This window comes from Lissotriton vulgaris, chromosome 6 (genome assembly GCF_964263255.1).
Source record: "Lissotriton vulgaris chromosome 6, aLisVul1.2, whole genome shotgun sequence".
NCBI lineage: Eukaryota > Metazoa > Chordata > Amphibia > Caudata > Salamandridae > Lissotriton > Lissotriton vulgaris.
The window spans coordinates 1644104510-1644121822 of record NC_141694.1 but is presented as its reverse complement, the minus strand read 5'-3'; the positions used below and the strand labels follow the sequence as shown (position 1 = coordinate 1644121822).

At 42.8% G+C, this 17313-nt stretch overlaps 1 protein-coding gene across 2 annotated transcripts in view; it reads left to right on the top strand.

Annotated features, from left to right (window-relative positions):
• The window catches only part of LOC147709244 (metastasis-associated protein MTA3-like), a 790513-nt gene that overhangs the window by 200377 nt on the left and 572823 nt on the right, over nucleotides 1-17313 (top strand). The window lies entirely within an intron of this gene.

Here is a 17313-nt window from a genome sequence, read left to right as displayed (position 1 = left end):
GACGAATCGGACACCATTGTCTGTAAGAATCTCCTTAGGCCCCCTAGCCTTCCCTGAGGAAAATCTTTTTCAGGCAGTTGATGACACTCTTAGAATTTGGGATTCTGATGGGCTCAACCTCAAACCACCTGGATAAATGATCCACGAGGACTAGGAAGTATCTCGAGTTAGAGGGGAGAACATGGAAAGGCCCAAGAAAGTCCATCCCCAGCCTTTGCCAGGCTCCTCCGGGAGGAGACACTGTAGATTCAACAACACCTTCAAGGACCAAAACCTTGCCACTAGCATTACATCGTGCACATTGTTTTACTAATTTGTCAATCTGGGTGTCCATCTTGAGCCACCAGAAGTCAGTTCTGACCTTCCTTTTGGTGATGGTTGCACCAAGGTGGCCTGAATGAGCAGCCAAGACAATTTACTCTCTAACACATAGGGGGTACAAGTTTGTCGCCTCTGACCACTTTTCCACCCTCAACCGAAATCTCATTGCTGACGTTACAGAACATCTGTAGATCAGGGGAAAGGCACTTCTCTTTTGGCCAGCCTTTCTTGATCAGTAATTCAACTTCTTTAAGCACAGCATCCTTATCTACTTCCGTCACCCAGTCTTCCTCTGCGAAGGACAAGCAGTCTTGGCTGATGGATGCTGCAAAACATTCCTCTACCTCAGTCTCCCAGGTTTGCTCCTCTGTGTCAGAAATGAGGAGCCTAGATAAACTGTCCGTTCTGCTATTCCTTCCCCCTGGAATGTATTCTACACTGAATGTGTATTCTAAGAGTTTAGTAGACAACATGGCTAAGCGAGCAGTAGTGCATTTTATGTTTTTCCCAGACAAGATATTAACTAAGACGATGGTCGGTCTTGAGAGCAAAAGATCTACCCCACAAGTATGACTTTAACTTCTCGACACTTCAGACACAAGCCAGGAGCAACAAGGAAACAAGGAATGCAGAACCGGCCGCGCCGGTAAAAAAGCCCCCGAGAAGACGTGCGTACGGGCTTTTTTACTGGCGCAGCCTGTTCCGCATTTCTTGCCTTTCCCTGTCTTTCCCTGTCAGGAGCAACATGGATTGCCAGAGTTTTCCCGCAAATAAGGAAGTTAAAACCACTCCATTAACGGATGCTCTCAGAAATTGGTGTATGTAGTTTCTGCACACCCTTGATTCCTGCACCCTTGGCGAATTGGGCCATTGGGGCAATTTTGGACATAATACCAGAGTAGCCAGGCCTGGCACCAGGAATAGGTTGCCATATCCAGTCCTAAAGAAGACTCGCAGCTGAGGTCTCAATTTCCCTCCTTGCATCAGCCGAGTCGAAACGTCGACGCTCTCCACCTGATAAGACCTGTACCTGCTGCCTATCCGACACTCTTTTGGAAGTTGCATGAATTGCATATTTTAAAATGTACAGATTACATGTAAATGAACGTTTTACATTGGACAGGTCTTTATTGTCTGGTTTGATTGCCAGTAACTCCAAAAATATCTAAATTGTGTCTATGCTTATACCGGTCACCACCCACCACCATCACTCCCCCTTTTCTTCCTTCCTTGCGTGCAACCTAAACTTCAATGAAAAGAAACTCTTTGCTGAGTCTACTAAATAAATGTGTATGTTTAAAAGTAAATTGATCTTGTTGGCGCTAATTTCTGTGTGGCCTCTATACATGTATTCATGAATAGCAACTGAGTGCATGCATGAGGAAGTTCATTGGGATATTGAGTATCAGTGTTGTAGTGCTCTACACAACACAGACTGTTTACAATCTAATTCAAATCATGTTAAATTGGTCACGGACCATTGTTTAATTCCCGTATTGCACCCAGGTCCGTCTTGACTTTTTGGGGTACCCCATTATCTATAATGGCACATATAGATTGTGCCTGGCAGCATGTTATTGCATAAAGTCCACTTGATCTGGGTGTACCAGGGAACGTATGACTTTTAGCAGTCGGGTGGCCAGTACCTTGGCCCATAGTTTCACTTCTTTATTTAGAAGTAAGATGGCTCCGTTTGAGGAGCAGCTATCCGGGGGGCAGCCAGGTTTGAGGAGTACCACAATCTTCGCTAGCTTGAGGTCAGGGAGAGCTGCCCCATCTCTTGTGCTTCTTCAAAGACTGCAGACAGCGGTTCTGAAAGTTGGGTCTTATACATTTTGAAAAACTCCCCAAGGAACCTGTTGGAGCCCAGTGTCTTTCCTGTCTGCATCTGTCCCAGGGCCTCTGGTTGTATCTCTACTATCAGCTCCTTTTCGATGAGTTGCCTGTCCTCCAATGTGAGGGGCCACTTGGAGAGGTCTGTCACAAAGCCCTGCAATGCGGCCATATCTGGAGCTTCTGTGGAGGAGTACAGGTTTGTGTGATAGGATGAGATGCAGTTTACTATGCTTGAGTCTGTTCTTCTATTTGTTCCACTCCGGGTCTAAGACATAGGTGATTGTCTCTCCACGAGTGGCGGCCAAGCAGAGCTGGTGGAAGGTTCTGCTGCATTTGTCTCCCCATCGGTAGATATGGCTCTGCATGGCCAGCCATGCAGTTCTCGCATCCTTCAGGAGGGTCTGGTGGAGGACTCGTTTTGTTTGTAGTGAGTCCTTGAGACCTGTCATTGAGTGTGATTCCGCCACCTCCCATTCTAGTTGCGTGCCTCTAATTGCAGCACTTCTGCTCTTGTCTATCCTCCGGGCTGATAATGTCACCTGAAGCAAGGCTTTCAGTGCTTCCCAGACCATAGTTGCTGATTTGACTAATCCTGTGTTCTCTGTCAGGCAATGTTTAAGGGCCTTGGTTTTGAGTGCCCTCGTCTCCCATGTCTTGCAGACACCACACGCCCAGGTTCCATACCTGCCCCTTCACCCCCCTCCCTTTCCGGGCCCAACCCCAGTTGCAGCTCAGCCTGTGAGAGCTGTGACAGTCCTCCAGTGTGCATGTGTGTCCCCACTAGCCCGGGTTTCTTGGTTTTAAGCAAGAGTAGGTAATAAAGCCGAGAGATCTTCCTGTGCGACGGGGCACAAGTCGGGGGTAAACACATTTGGACAGCATCCACACAATATTTTCACAGAGTGGACTGTGTCCACTCTGCCAATAACTTAGTCCCGCTGTATAATGTAATGATCTCGTCACGGTGTAATTTTCCGACACCGGGACATCTTCAGCAGTGCCTGCTAGTTGTCTGCTTTCATTCTGAGCAGTATGCAGGCTGTGAGGAAGCTTTGTTATTTCAGACTCCAACTGGGCCATATCCAAGGCCAAACTCATGTGGTGATTTGGCCTCCTTTTGTTAGAGTATCCAGCATGAGGAGCTGCCTGTAGCTTCACACCTAGATGTAAAGGCAGCGGAAGGGAAAGAAAATCACACAGATTGTTAGCACCTCACAGGTACTTCCAAGAGGCACGATTTTGACTTTGTTCAGACTCCCTGTACAATAGATGTGCATGCACTGTATGAATGTCAGATGTGTTGCTCTGTCCCAGTACAAAATAACAAGTTTAATACCAATATATAAAAAAAAGTTATAGCTCTATTCATCTCAATGCAGGACGTCGGAGCGCTTTAAATAGCATGTATACAGTATATTAACAATAAATCATACAATTTTGTAAATCTATGTACAGGATATGTTCCATTAGAAAGTGAAGTTACAAGGTGTAGGAGTCACATATCATCCATTCATAGCCCACTGTTCTGTATTAGAAGGATTCTACGCAACTGCAATTAGCAAAAGGATCTCTGTATTAAAAGCAGTAACCTTCTTACCTATCTACACAAAATAAAAATCTGTTACCTGCATTCTACATGATGTTCTTTGCAGTAGACACATTAACCATGTGCGCTAGTTTGAGTCAAAACTATGACTACACAAAACCCAGATCTTTGCACCAAATGTCTTTACCACCAGAGTTATCTTACCATTATTACTATATCCTCAGATTTAATGGGAACACAAAGATCTCTGCTGTAGGCGCCATAACCCTATAAGATATTTTAAAATTCAGACTTTGCAACCAATTAAGTGTAACAGATTTACTGTCCTGTGTCTCTGTGTTGCCCATTTCTTTGTGGCAGAGTTAAAAAAATAAATGTGTAAGTTGAGGCCCAAATTTTGCTTTGGAGTTGCTTTGCTTTTCTGGGGCAACACTGACGCAAAACCTATTTTGGGGTCAAAATCCCATTTGTGTGGCTTTGTATAAAAAAATAATAATAATACAATGCAGCATATGGCCCTGCCTTTTGTTACCCTGTGTGATGTAGGCATTGCAAGTGGGGCTTGGTTGTTAACGAGCATCCACCCGTGTATTTTGATTTGAACCTGTATTTACAAAAACTGATGAGTCTACCTGAGGGTGGCTTAACAAGCCGAAATATCTATATTTCTCCTCTGTATTTCCTCTTTGCATGTATGCTGTTGCACACATGCAAAGAGATAATAGCCTCATAGGATATATATTTAAGTGGCTTTGTAAAACCAAATAAAAAAAAAAACATTGTGCTGCCTAATGTTAGTTACTGTGTGTCGGGTAGGGATTAGATGGCTAGTGCTAGGACATTCCCGTACATCCACCCATATATTTTGTTTACAGATAACATACACAGGTTTCTTAACCCCTTGCGTGCGGCCGTGATTCTGCGCCTGTGCGGCACTTCTTAAGAGTGGGCGGGTTCATGACGGCCCCCAGCCGTCATCAGCACACGCCCACAGTGCTGGATGACGGATGGGGGCCGTCATCAGCATGCAAGGGGTTAAGGCAGGGACACTTGCTTTCCCTGGGTCAGCTCTCGAGTCCCACTTCCCTGTCAAAGGATCATGGTTATTCCCCATTTTTGCAAGGTGGTATCCCACTTAGGCCCAGCTGGTGAGTTCAAGTCTTGGAAAAAATATGTCTTAGAAAATCAAAGTGCCTCCTCCATAGAGCATATCAGTTAAAGCAAGTTGCCTCTAACGCTTGGCAGCCCATTATTCAGTCTTACCCTCTCTTGCTAAAGTGGAGTTTTGGAGTGCCCTGGCTCATGTCTAAGGCCCATCGATAAACAGAAGTCTCGATGCTATGGTAGAGGAACCTCCACCTACACAATAAGCCTCCCTGAATCCAGTGGCAGGCCTTTGGTCCTCCTGGATTTTTGGTAGTTGAATCTTTGTTCTTCTTCCATGGGTAATGGCTTGGTTCTCCTTCACAGCTGCATGCTGCTCTAGGGCGATAGCCCTCTCACTTCAACACGGTACCCTCCTAGCGTATGGGGCTCTTAACAGTGCACACAGGTAAACAGAACCCTCAGGGCTCAGCATTGCGCAGGGCGACAGCCATCAATCATTTCCGTGGCCACCACCTGGAACACGGATGTCATGGGCTGCACACAGGTTTTCTGCAACTTTGTGCAATTCAGCTACTAAATGGACATCTCTTTATTTCTCCTGTTTCACATCAATGGTTGATGTTTTGCCTTAAGTTAAGTAAGTAAAGTTAAGTAAATAGCTGAGCCGACAGGTCAGGGTAACTGTAAACAATAGGTCAAGTAGGCAGTCTCCAGTGAACCTTTTTGGTAGTTTAACATGTCTAGGATATGTCAAGTTCATATTAGTGAACAAAGTCAATTGTAAATTCTAATTAATGGCCATAGCTTGTGGTGTCTCTCGCTGTTCCTACATTTCTCCACTTAGGAAGTTTTTCTATTCTAACATGCAATATTTCCTTGTGAAGGCCACTGTGTTCTTTAAAGTGCTAGTTGGGACTGGAATTACATGTGCCTTTTTCTTTTGTTACCTTTGTCAACTTGTCCTTCTCATCTTTGGATACTGAGGGGCTCATGCTTGCTTTGATGTGGAGCTGATACATACCTATTACTGTAAAATTTATAGTCCAGTCTTTGTGAGTGAATTCTGGTTGACTGATTCCAGGTTGTGCTGGTGATGGGAGGGTGGTTTAGATATAGTTATGCCAACCATAGGAAAATTAGAGATGGCTACTGCTTAGTGTGGAGGTGACATTTGCAGGAGGGGTAGCAGTGTGGAGTTTGTAAAAACATAAATGCAGAGCCCTAAACGTTTTCTTAGGGTCCTATGATGATTGGCAAGGTTGCTTATTGTTGCGGTTTCTTTTTTCAACATATTTCCTGTCTTCAGCATTGTTTTCCTATCTCTTTCTCCTTTCTTCTCTTTTTGATTTCTGCCTTTCTTTGGGTCATGGTCTGTTGGTGAAAACTGAGCCCCACTCTCCTAAAATGAGTGCAGGTTCGCACCACAGACACATTAAGCGGGGTAGGGCAGAGTAAGCATACTTTGGATAGGAGAGCGGTGTCGCTTCTTGAGAGCGCAGGCAGCTAAAGCAATCACAATCTACATGGTAATGTGCTGCATATGAAATATTGTGCTTGCTGGGGTAGGCTGGCGGCAGGGTTACTTTTTTCAATCCTGGGGTGAAGGAAGCTTTACTCTGACAAAAAGCAACATTGTTTTATGTGCAGCTTACAAAAGTCTTCTGCCTAAATCGGGAGTGTTTAGGTGTATACTCGTGATGCTCTCAAATATGCTCATGATAAACCCACTAAACATATGTATGAGGTCTTAAGAGCTGATGTCACTTCATGTGATGCCAAATGCTTTGTCACATGCTATGATGCCACAGGGCATGCTGTTGTGCTGTGATGTCACCAGCATACTGCCTAACTTGGTTAGTCCCCCAACTTTTTTGGTTTTTGGTAGGACTTCTTCCCTTTTGTGAGTACCTGAGTAAAACGTTTAGCACCATTCCTGGGGATGTAGGGCCTTCCAGATGTCCATCAAGCCCAATACCTTGATGAAGCTCGCTAAGGGAGTGAGGCTGCATGTCACACTCCCACTGGACCAGTCCATTCCTCACTCGACCACCCCATTTGGATAAACTCCTAAGTCCCACAGTCCCTCTGGTAACTGGGCAACCAGTGCTTCTATACTGGTAAGAAAGTCCATTGTGAGCAATGGGGGTTGGGGGGCGCTTACACACTGAGCAGGGATATAGGCCTATATTATAGGAGATCTGTTAGAGCTATATATCTACTCCCTCTGTCATACCACACCTGTGTGACCTTTAGGGGTACGTGGTTATGAACTAAAATCACCACTTCTCTGGATCCCCAAGAGAAACCTGCGTTGAGTATCTGGGAGACACATATTCGGGCCAAGCAAGGGCACTTGTTCCCCAACAGGTGGTTCTCCTGGAGGATAAGGAAGTCTGCTGACATTTGTCTGGGTGCTTGTAGTACAACCCCTCACTTGACCCTGTCCAGCAGGCCATTAACGTTGCATGTCCGAATGAATGCATGGCCCTAGGGCTAGGTGTTCATTTGGTCAGCCATGTAAGTGAGTACTAGTAGAGAACATGTATCGGGGAGGGCTTGAGTTTCGCCCAGTGTCAGGTGAAAACTTAGTGTACTTATTATGTCTGGCAATAATGGACCGATTTATACCAAAAAAACTCCTGTCTCCCTCCCAATACTTCAAAAACTCTGAATAACTGCCAACTGGGAAATTCAGCTCCAACACTATTTCTGCATACCATGCTGTGACCAGCAAGCCCTATAACCCAATCCCAACTTTACAGACAGACAGAAGGGGTGGATGACAGCTGCATTTTGTACATTCCCTCTAGACAGCCATAAACACAGGAAGGGGGGATGTGAAGGGGAACTCATCTGCATCCTGATACCTTTTCCTGGTCAGGAAGTGTCCGGGTAGCTGACACACTTGAATAGGCATTGTCTGTTTGCCACACAAAGGGCTGATTACCCTCTATTAATAGGCTGGAGCAGGGCTGGGAAGAAAGGGCGACTTGTGCGTTTCAAGGGCCTGTTTTAAGTGACCCTATTTCAAAGGCACAACTGAGTATAAGTACTGGGCTTCTGACCCTACCAAGACAGTACACCACCGGACCTGTGAAGAACTCTGCCAGAAGTAAAGACTGCAGTGCTACAAGGATTGCCCCTCTGCTTGACTGCTGCTCTGGAAGAGCTGCTTTGCTGTGCTGCCCTGCTGAGATCAAAGACTAGGCCCATGAGTACTAATGAGTTGATTAGCAATAAACATCTATAACTCAGTGCCAATATACCCTTGGGTGAACGTGTGCTTTACAAATACAGATATTATGCTGTTATGTATGTTATCTCACTTGAACCCAGAGTGACTTCATGGGCTTGCTGGCTTGCCCCTTTTTCTGAAGTCTCGGGGCCAACAAAGATTTCCTTCAACTCTACAGCAGCACCTGGACTCTGACATTTGTGAGTCCTGCCCTGCCAAGTGGGCCCTTGAAATGTGATTTCTGCTGTGCTGATCCATCAAAACTGCAGTATCGAAGACTTGGCACTGATCCGAACTGACGCATCACCCTTCTACGCCAATGTGGCTGCTGCTAAAGGACGTTGCTTCAACAAACTGTGCTGCTTGCTGCCGCCACACTGCCTGATTCAGAAAAGGGGGTGGTTCAGAAAAGGGGGTGGTGATGAACAGAGTGTCTGAATTAAGCAGACCACTCTTACCCAGTCCAAAGATCAGGGCTTGATCCATCACCGTTTTTTAGCTCACTGCACCATCCCAGCTCAGAACCTGGCTATATGCATATTAGTCTGTTCCTGTCCCAGTGCATGATGGGAACAGGGCAAACCAAACTACCAAGCCAATTCTTATACTGGGAAGGAAACAAGCTACCGGGGACCGGTTTCTGGCATTTCAGCCGTCGTCGGCCCGGCTTGCTTGAATCCTGATGGTGCAATGAGCAAGGGACTCACATCGGAGTATACCCTTCCACGCTTATGGTGGACAAAATGATTCAGAAAAGGGGGTGGTGATGAACAGAGTGTCTGAATTAAGCAGACCACTCTTACCCAGTCCAAAGATCAGGGCTTGATCCATCACCGTTTTTTAGCTCACTGCACCATCCCAGCTCAGAACCTGGCTATATGCAAATTAGTCTGTTCCTGTCCCAGTGCATGATGGGAACAAGGCAAACCAAACTACCAAGCCAATTCTTATACTGGGAAGGAAACAAGCTACCGGGGACCGGTTTCTGGCATTTCAGCCGTCGTCGGCCCGGCTTGCTTGAATCCTGATGGTGCAATGAGCAAGGGACTCACATCTGAGTATACCCTTCCACGCTTATGGTGGACAAAATGATTCAGAAAAGGGGGGGGGGGCATCATAAATGGGTTCATCAACAAAACCATCATTGATTGAGTGGATAGGAACCAATGCATCGCTAGTATCCGCGGGATCGAAGACGATGCATCACCTCTTCTACTCCTCGCATCAAGTCTGTGTCACTTTGTCCATCCAAGGTACTTTTTTCAGTGGGACTGCATGAGACGTGTAGCCGGCCTGCCCTCCATCACGATGGGCCTAAACTTTGGATCTACCCCGGTCTAATGAATTTTTGTTGTTTTGATATCATTTTTCTCCTAAAAATATAATCTATTTTTCTAACACTATGTTGAGAATTTTTTGTGCTATTTTTAATGTATTGCTGTGTGTGTGTGTTGAACACATACATTACACATTGCCTCATTAGATAAGCCTCACTGCTCTGTGCCATGCTACCAGGGGATGAGCACAGGTTATCTTTTAGTGTGTATCTAGCGTACTCTGACAACCAGAAACCCCAGTGCTAGCATACATGACCAAATCCTTTCACATAACACAGCAGTGGTTTGTAATTTTCTCTCAGCCTGTTAAACACCACTTAATTTCAAAGTCGAGGGGATTACTAGGTGGATTGTCAAATGCTTCCAGACATGCTAAAAGAGCCCTACCTTCAAGCCCAAGGCCACACTCCACTGCAAACAGGGCTCTACCATAGCTTTCCTGGGAAATACACCCATAGCGGACATTTGTAGAGCACCCAAGCTGTCCACTCCATACACATTTAGCAACAATACTGTGTGGAAGTCCTGGCAGTGGAGCAGGCCAGAGTTGGTCAAACTGTCCTCCGAAAACTTTTTCAGTTTCAGAATTCGGCACCATCCTCTTACTAGCCACTGACAGCTTAGGGAAGTATCACTTTACAGTCTATGAATACCATGTGAATCTACAGCCACACATACTACAAAAAGAATATTACTTACCATGCACAAATCTGTTTGTTGCATGTAATGCTGTAGATTTACATTTGCCCACCATCCCCCCCAAAAGCCAGTGGTTGTTGCAGATATATTTCACTTTAAAATGATTCTTCTGTACTTGCATGGCTACCAAGTTTCCCAGTTCATATGTGACTAGTTAGTCCTATTTTGTTCTTAGAATTATGAGACATGAATTCCTATTTTTATGCTAGGTGAAGTATGACTAAACGTCCCAAAATTCTAATAAAAAACACAGACTGGCCTAACTAGTCACTCATGGACATGGGAAACTTAGCAGCTATGTATTTGCATGATTACTGTTTCTTCTGTACACTCTATACTTTTCGCCTGCTGGGCTAAAAACAATAGAACAATGGAGTCTGGGACTATGTACATCTTTGACCAGAGTACGAATCACCAAGTCCTTGTGACTCAAAAGACTTTTTCGAAGAAAGGCAACTTGAAATGTCTGAGCCTAATGCTACATGGCATGAGTATACAGAGGATGCAACCAGCAGATTCTTACAGGGTAAGTAGCATAGTCCTTCCTTAAGTAACATTGTTAGGACAAATACTTCTGTCCCCCAAGGATTTTGTGGTTGGAGCCAGGAACCATAACTCAGGCCCTAAATAAATGAGAAAACAGATAGTTTTACAAAGGGGACAGAGGCCCCTTTTAAAGTTTAATCTCAGCCACAAATAAATACTCAGCCCCGAATTCCTCTCCTTATTCTTTTCCCCCACCATTCTGCTGTACACGAAGACCATCCATAAGCCAATCAGACTTCATCTTCCTCCAATAGGAACAATCCAGTCCTTAGGATCAGCCACGTCCATTTTAATAGGAGGATAAGCAGGCCCAGCCCGCTCTGTCCCTGTTGGGTCTAATAAGTGAGGCACTGCTTGAGTCCTGTGGCACAGGCAATTGATGAGTGAAATGCTTGAATTGACATCAGCCACTGATAATTTCTCTGAGCTGTGTTTGTCTATAATCCTTGGTTTTACTCTATTTACATCCCAGTAGACTTTTTTTGAAGGGTTTTTAAAAAAAAGGCCAGATTCAAACTAGTACGGGTGGCACCTTTATTTTTCAAATTGGCCCCAGATGGTTTTAGAATTTTTTTGTATTACTAACTTACTAAGGGCTGCATTTACACTAAGGACCGCAAGGGGTAGCGTGAACCAATCCTGTAGATGAGTTGGATTGATGTGGGACAGGTTATATGTGATGTGTAGGTTTTTATTCATATTTTGAAATTGTATTATGCAGGTTTCAGATTGATGAATTGTTTTTTTAAAGTTTGTACTGTAACCTCCCTTGATAAATTGTTACTTTTATGGTATTTTTACATGCCGACTAAAGAATGTTAACTAACTCCTCCAAATGAAAATGGTATAAAGAAGTAAGCATGCCATATACCTAAGAGTGAGAAATGGTCATCAAGTAAGGGAGGAGTTCCTATTCTTCCCCTCCTCATTTGAAGCTCTCTCACTTTTTCGCATGTATTGATTTGGAGAATGAGGGAATAAAAGGTGATATTGTATTTCATATTAGATTTTTGTTTTGGTTTTACATGCTGCACAACGGCACCAAGTGTTGTTTTATGGTTAGAACCATAATAAATGCCTCTGATGTTTCTCTAATTTGTACTTTTAGGTGCATGTTGTTGCTGAACTTCCCCAGAATACTGCTTTCTCTCAGTCACCACTTCAAAATAGTCGCTTAAAAAATGTTAGAATAAAACATCTGACCCAAATACTGTGGTACCTCTGGTGGAGAGGGAAATATAATTTTAATGGTTATGATTTTAAAAACTAAAACCTTTTTGTAGAAGTTTCGTCACTTTGAGAATCGGGGAAATTAATATTTATCGGAAAGGACTCAGTTGTATTGGACGCTGATTCTGGTGGCAAATTTTATTCATTATCGGAGAGCAACGAAATTGATTGGGCTGATGATAGGAGCCTGGATGAGGATGAGGGTAGCTTTACGGAAGGTAACGCAGTTCGCAGGGCATCTCCCATAACTGTTTCGCTGGAGGAACAAGTATCTCCTTCTGAGCATCTTGAGAATGATGCTTCTCCCTTGCTTGCTCATACGGAGTCTGTTACCACGCTCAAATGACTTAACATCTCTGTCTTGCGATCCTGGGAGGGCCCCCAATGATATGACCCATATTACTTTGAACAATGACTCATGCCGGAGGAATAAAGGTGCGTCCAAAACAGAATCTGAAATCACGCTGGCTACAATCCTTCAAGCCATCACACTGCACCGGGAGGAGACCAGGGTGAAAGCTTTGCGAACACAAGGGACAGTCCGTAAACTTCAGAACACTGTACGGCGAGTTATCAAGTCAACAAACTAACTTACTATACGTGTTGCCGAGACCAAAGCAAGAATATCTACAGTCGAGGACGAGTTGGTGCAACAGAAGGCTGAGGTTACTGCATTAGCTGCTCTCAGAGATTGTCATTTTAAAGCTAATTGACTTGATAATAGGTCAAGAAGAAATAATCTTTGTGTCCTTGGAGTACCTGAAGGCTTGGAAGGGAGTAATATTCGGCAATTTGTTCAAGAGCTATTTATAGAAGCCTTTCCCGAATTAACCTAATGGAGGTGGGACCATGAACTGCAAAGAGCTCGTCGATTTCCTTTTCATAAACGTCCCAGCAACAGCTCTCCCGATGTGAAACCAAGAGCAATTTTGATCTGTTTAAATAACTTTCTATTGCGAGAAACACTATATGACTTAGCAAGGCCGGACCGTAAAAGGAGGGGGAAGGGCATAAAGTTCTTTGTTCGCCCTGACTACTGTCAGGCTACAGTACAACGGAGATGGCATTTCAGACAGCTAATACCTCAATTTCAAAGCTAAGGGAGCTCTAGCATTTCTTTTAAACCCTTCCAAGTTAAAGGTACTTTAAGAAGTTTTTTTTAGGTCAGAAATTGTTGCTAGAGATTTCTTAAGTGAAGTAGCCTAAAGTTTGTGATATGGCTTATCTGAGTAATGTGTAATGAACCTTAATTATGCGACTCATATGCTACCTTTGTTTATACTCACATCCATATACACATGGCTATGTTACGTTTATGCTCTCTCTGTTCTTCTCTTTTCTCAGACTTTTCTTTTTTTCTTCAGGAGGTAGGGGTGGTTGGTGGGGTCAGGCAGTCTGCCTCTCTCTCCATCACCTATGGGGACTTGCCAGTCCCTTTGCCTCGTGTGGGTGGGTCACTGGGTGGGTGGGATGGTTTTCTCGGGGTGGAAGGGTGGGAGGGGTGATAGGGTGTGTGGGGAAAGGAAAAACAGCAAAGGAACATTTTTTGCTAATTCAATTCTAGAATCTCTAGGTTTTGGTATTATATATCATTTGTTCGTTGTATTAATTAATGTGACTACTATGTGGTTGACTTCTTACGGTACATTCTGTTTGGAAAATGGGTAGAATTAAGATATGCTCTTGGAACATTTGTGGTCTGAATGACAAAAGAAAAAGGGGTATTACGGCCCAAACTTTGAAAAATATTCCGAAATATTGGGGATCTTTCGTGAATTTTATCATAAACTGTATTCAGAGGACATTACCGGGGACATCGAAGGAAGGGTAACAGATTTTAGTCAGTCCTTACCCAATACTACTCTATCATTAGAGGAATTCGAGCAATTGGATACCCCAATTAGCTGGGAAGAAATTGAATCATCTGCACTGTCCTTAGCTTTAGGTAAAGCTGTTGGACCCGATGCCATTCCTTTGGAATTTTATAGGACCTTCTGACACTTTCTTAGAAAAGAAATGACTTCACTTTTTCTGGAGGCTCAAAGAGGGAAAATACTGCCTTCTTGGAAGGAATCAGTAATCATTGTTTTTCTTAAAAAAGATAAGCCCCCCTTGGCACCCTCATCATATCGACTCATTTCGTTGATCAACGCTGATAGCAAAGTATATTCTAAAATCTTAGCCTCATGTCTCTCTTGTATCATCTCACCGATTGTTTCGAAATTTCAGCATGGGTTCATTCCGTCACGTGATACCGCAGATCATATACGCCGTTTAATTACAATCATTGATTGGGCTCAGGCCACCAACTCCACCATTGGAGTGACCCTGTTGGATGCTGAGAAAGCATTCGACAAGGTCACTTGGGCATATATCTGGGATTCCTTAACCTGAAAGGGATTCTGTCCAGGTATCTTAATTGCATTAAAAGCCATGCATCAATCTCCCTATGCTTCAATACGCCTGGACGGTCAAACATCTTCCCCGTTTTCAATCACTCGTGGCACACTGCAAGGGTGCCCGTGTTCACCTCTTCTTTTTGCTTTTTACATAGATCTTTTTTTAAACCCTTTAAACTGTGATATAAATATTAAACCAATTCATCTAGCTCATACAGATAACTGTGCCTTAGCCTATGCAGATGATATTGTGGTGGTTACAACTGATATAGAAACCATGCTACCTGCCATAGACAACTTAGCAACACAGTTTGGATCCTTTTCAGGTTATAAGTTGAATCTGTCCAAAACTCAGATCCTGTACGTGGGAGACGATCCTCCCTCTACTATAGTTACAATTTCTGAGGTTACATATCTGGGGATCAAGATTTCCCTTCCAGTCTCTAAAATTCCTGAACTGAATATGAATCCTGCACTGGCCAAAGTTAACTCGACATTAGAAAGACTTAACGATCTTCACTTATCTGTATATGGTAGAGCCAATGTGCTTAAAATGTTGATCTTGCCCAAATTCATATATAGGTTTCGCACAATACCCATTGAATTTCCTTCTGTATGTTTAAAAAAATTAGAGCGGGTAACCACTAGATTTGTGTGGGGCTATAAACGGCAACGCAGAGACTATAAAAAATTATTCTCCCTAAAGAGTGTGGGGGTTGGAGTATTCCCTATTTTCTTTTTCATTATATAGCCGCCTCTCTACAATTTGTAAGTCCACTTGTGGTTGGGGATAAAGCTCCAATCCCTTTTTGTAAGCTCCATCGATATATGAATTGGTATTGGGCGAGGAGATAAAGGGCTGTTTACTTAGGGTGGTGGAACCCAGTTATTATAAGAAAACAAAATTTAAGATCCTTACAGCGGCTTATATGGTGTGGAAAATGGTTAGGAGACATCTGGGAATATTAAAATATAATGCATATACACCATTTACCGCTTCTGATTTACTCCCTTATATATTTTGGGATCCAATCGCTATTAGATGGAGTTCTAAAGGAATAAATTGTTTAGGGGATTTGTATAAAGAAGGAAACCTAATGTCCTTCACAGATTTACAAACTGCTTATGGTATATCAAAAAACTATTTTTTTAAATATCAACAAATCCGTCGTTTTTTACATACGCTAGGACCCAGCAGCACAATATCGAATGATTAAAAAACCCCTAATTGAAAACTTGATGAAAAAGACATTCGTGTTTGAATTTCCTGATGATTTGGTATTGTGTCAAACAAAATGGGAAACTAAGCTTGGGATGTATGGTGTCAATATTCGCGAATCTTTAATGCTGGCAAACAGAGTTCTTATTACGGGGATGATGAAATCGCAGCATTACATGGCTATTCAAGACTTATATTACACCCCCAAGAAAGTTTCTAAATGGAATTCAACCACCGGAACCAAATGTAATAGATGTGGTCAATATGCTGCCGATACGGTTCAGGTGTTTTTTTATGCCCTAAACTTCATGAACTTTTTTCTTGTATTGAACAATTCTTGGCTGAAATTCAGGGATACACTATTAATATAACCAGCAAGATGGTTCTAACAGGTTGTGGTTCGGGAATTGTGGCGCAGCCAAGACCGAAAGCTACAATATGTTTTCTTTTTATATGTATGGCTGTAATACGGGCCTGTATTACAAGAGATTGGATCAACCCTGAGCTACCCTCCTTTTTCAGCTGGCGTGAAAAATTATTGGCGATGCGTAATTTCGAACTTGCTGTCTATATAACTAAATGGTTAAAGTGGAGGGTTATGGGAGCAAAGATATGGGCCCCTATTACGGAATGGATATAGGGAATAACATTATTATGATTAAATATGTATTCTTTTCATCCTCAAGATTCCTTGTATTGATAGATTTACTTTTGTGCTATGGTACTATATGATTTGTTTCTGCTGTTTTTTCTTGCAAAAAGAATGGAAAAAAAAATGAAAGGACTCTCAAGGTTTCCATCAATGATGGGAGTCACTTTTCCAGCCAGCATGCATAGGCGATTCCAACTGATATCTGTTTTTGACATATATTTAATTTGGAGATACATTTTAGTCACCTTTAGTTTGTTATCTTCAGACAGTTTGTTAAAGTGTTAGTGTCTCATGATTAACTGGTCACAATTTAAGGATTAACAGAGTCCTCACTGAAACCTGGAAAAACTTAAACCTGTCTTAATAACTATGGTGATAATGATGACTCCTGGGTGAGTCTGCATTTTATACTTCGGGTTCTAACTGACAACAGTTGAGGCTGATTGCACTCTTCAATGCAAGAAGGACTTGGTCCAGGAGAGCCTTTTTCCAGCCTTTATAATCTGTAGATGGAGATGATATGGTCAATGGTGGTAAAGGCCATTATTATGTCTGGAAATATCAGGACCCAGCACTGCCATGGTCTGCCTCCTGGCTCAAATTACTCAGGATGGAACTAATTACTGCATCAGAACTATGAACTAGTGTAAAGCATGCCTTGGAGAAGTATAACATCTCATTCTTGATGAAAGATTATAACTGTTTTATCATAACCTGTTCTAAGTTCTTTGAGGTATCTGGCAGACAGCTTACCAGGACCTTGAAAGTGCATCCTAATACTGACCTTCACCACATGTTACATGCCTGTTTTTCCACTTTGGCCTTCTAAGAACAATGAAAAAGTCTACTCACTTGGAGGTGAAACACGGTAGCTAAAAACTCCCCAAATCATTGGATTAACTACACCTAAAAAGAGAATAATCAGCTTATTTTATGAAGAAAATATTATCCTGTACTTTTGATAGGAACTTTTTTTAATCATTTTACTTCTGACAATATTGAGGTAGCTCTTTTAAACAATTACTCATTATAAACATTAGGGATAAAGGCTGATACAGTTCTGGCGAAACGGACTCCTAATTTCATATTGAGTTACTTAAGGCTATAAATAATGGATATCAAGCATATATGCCTTTTTTTTATTTCAGAATTGTATTTATCATATTCCTGTGTTTAAATGTTTACA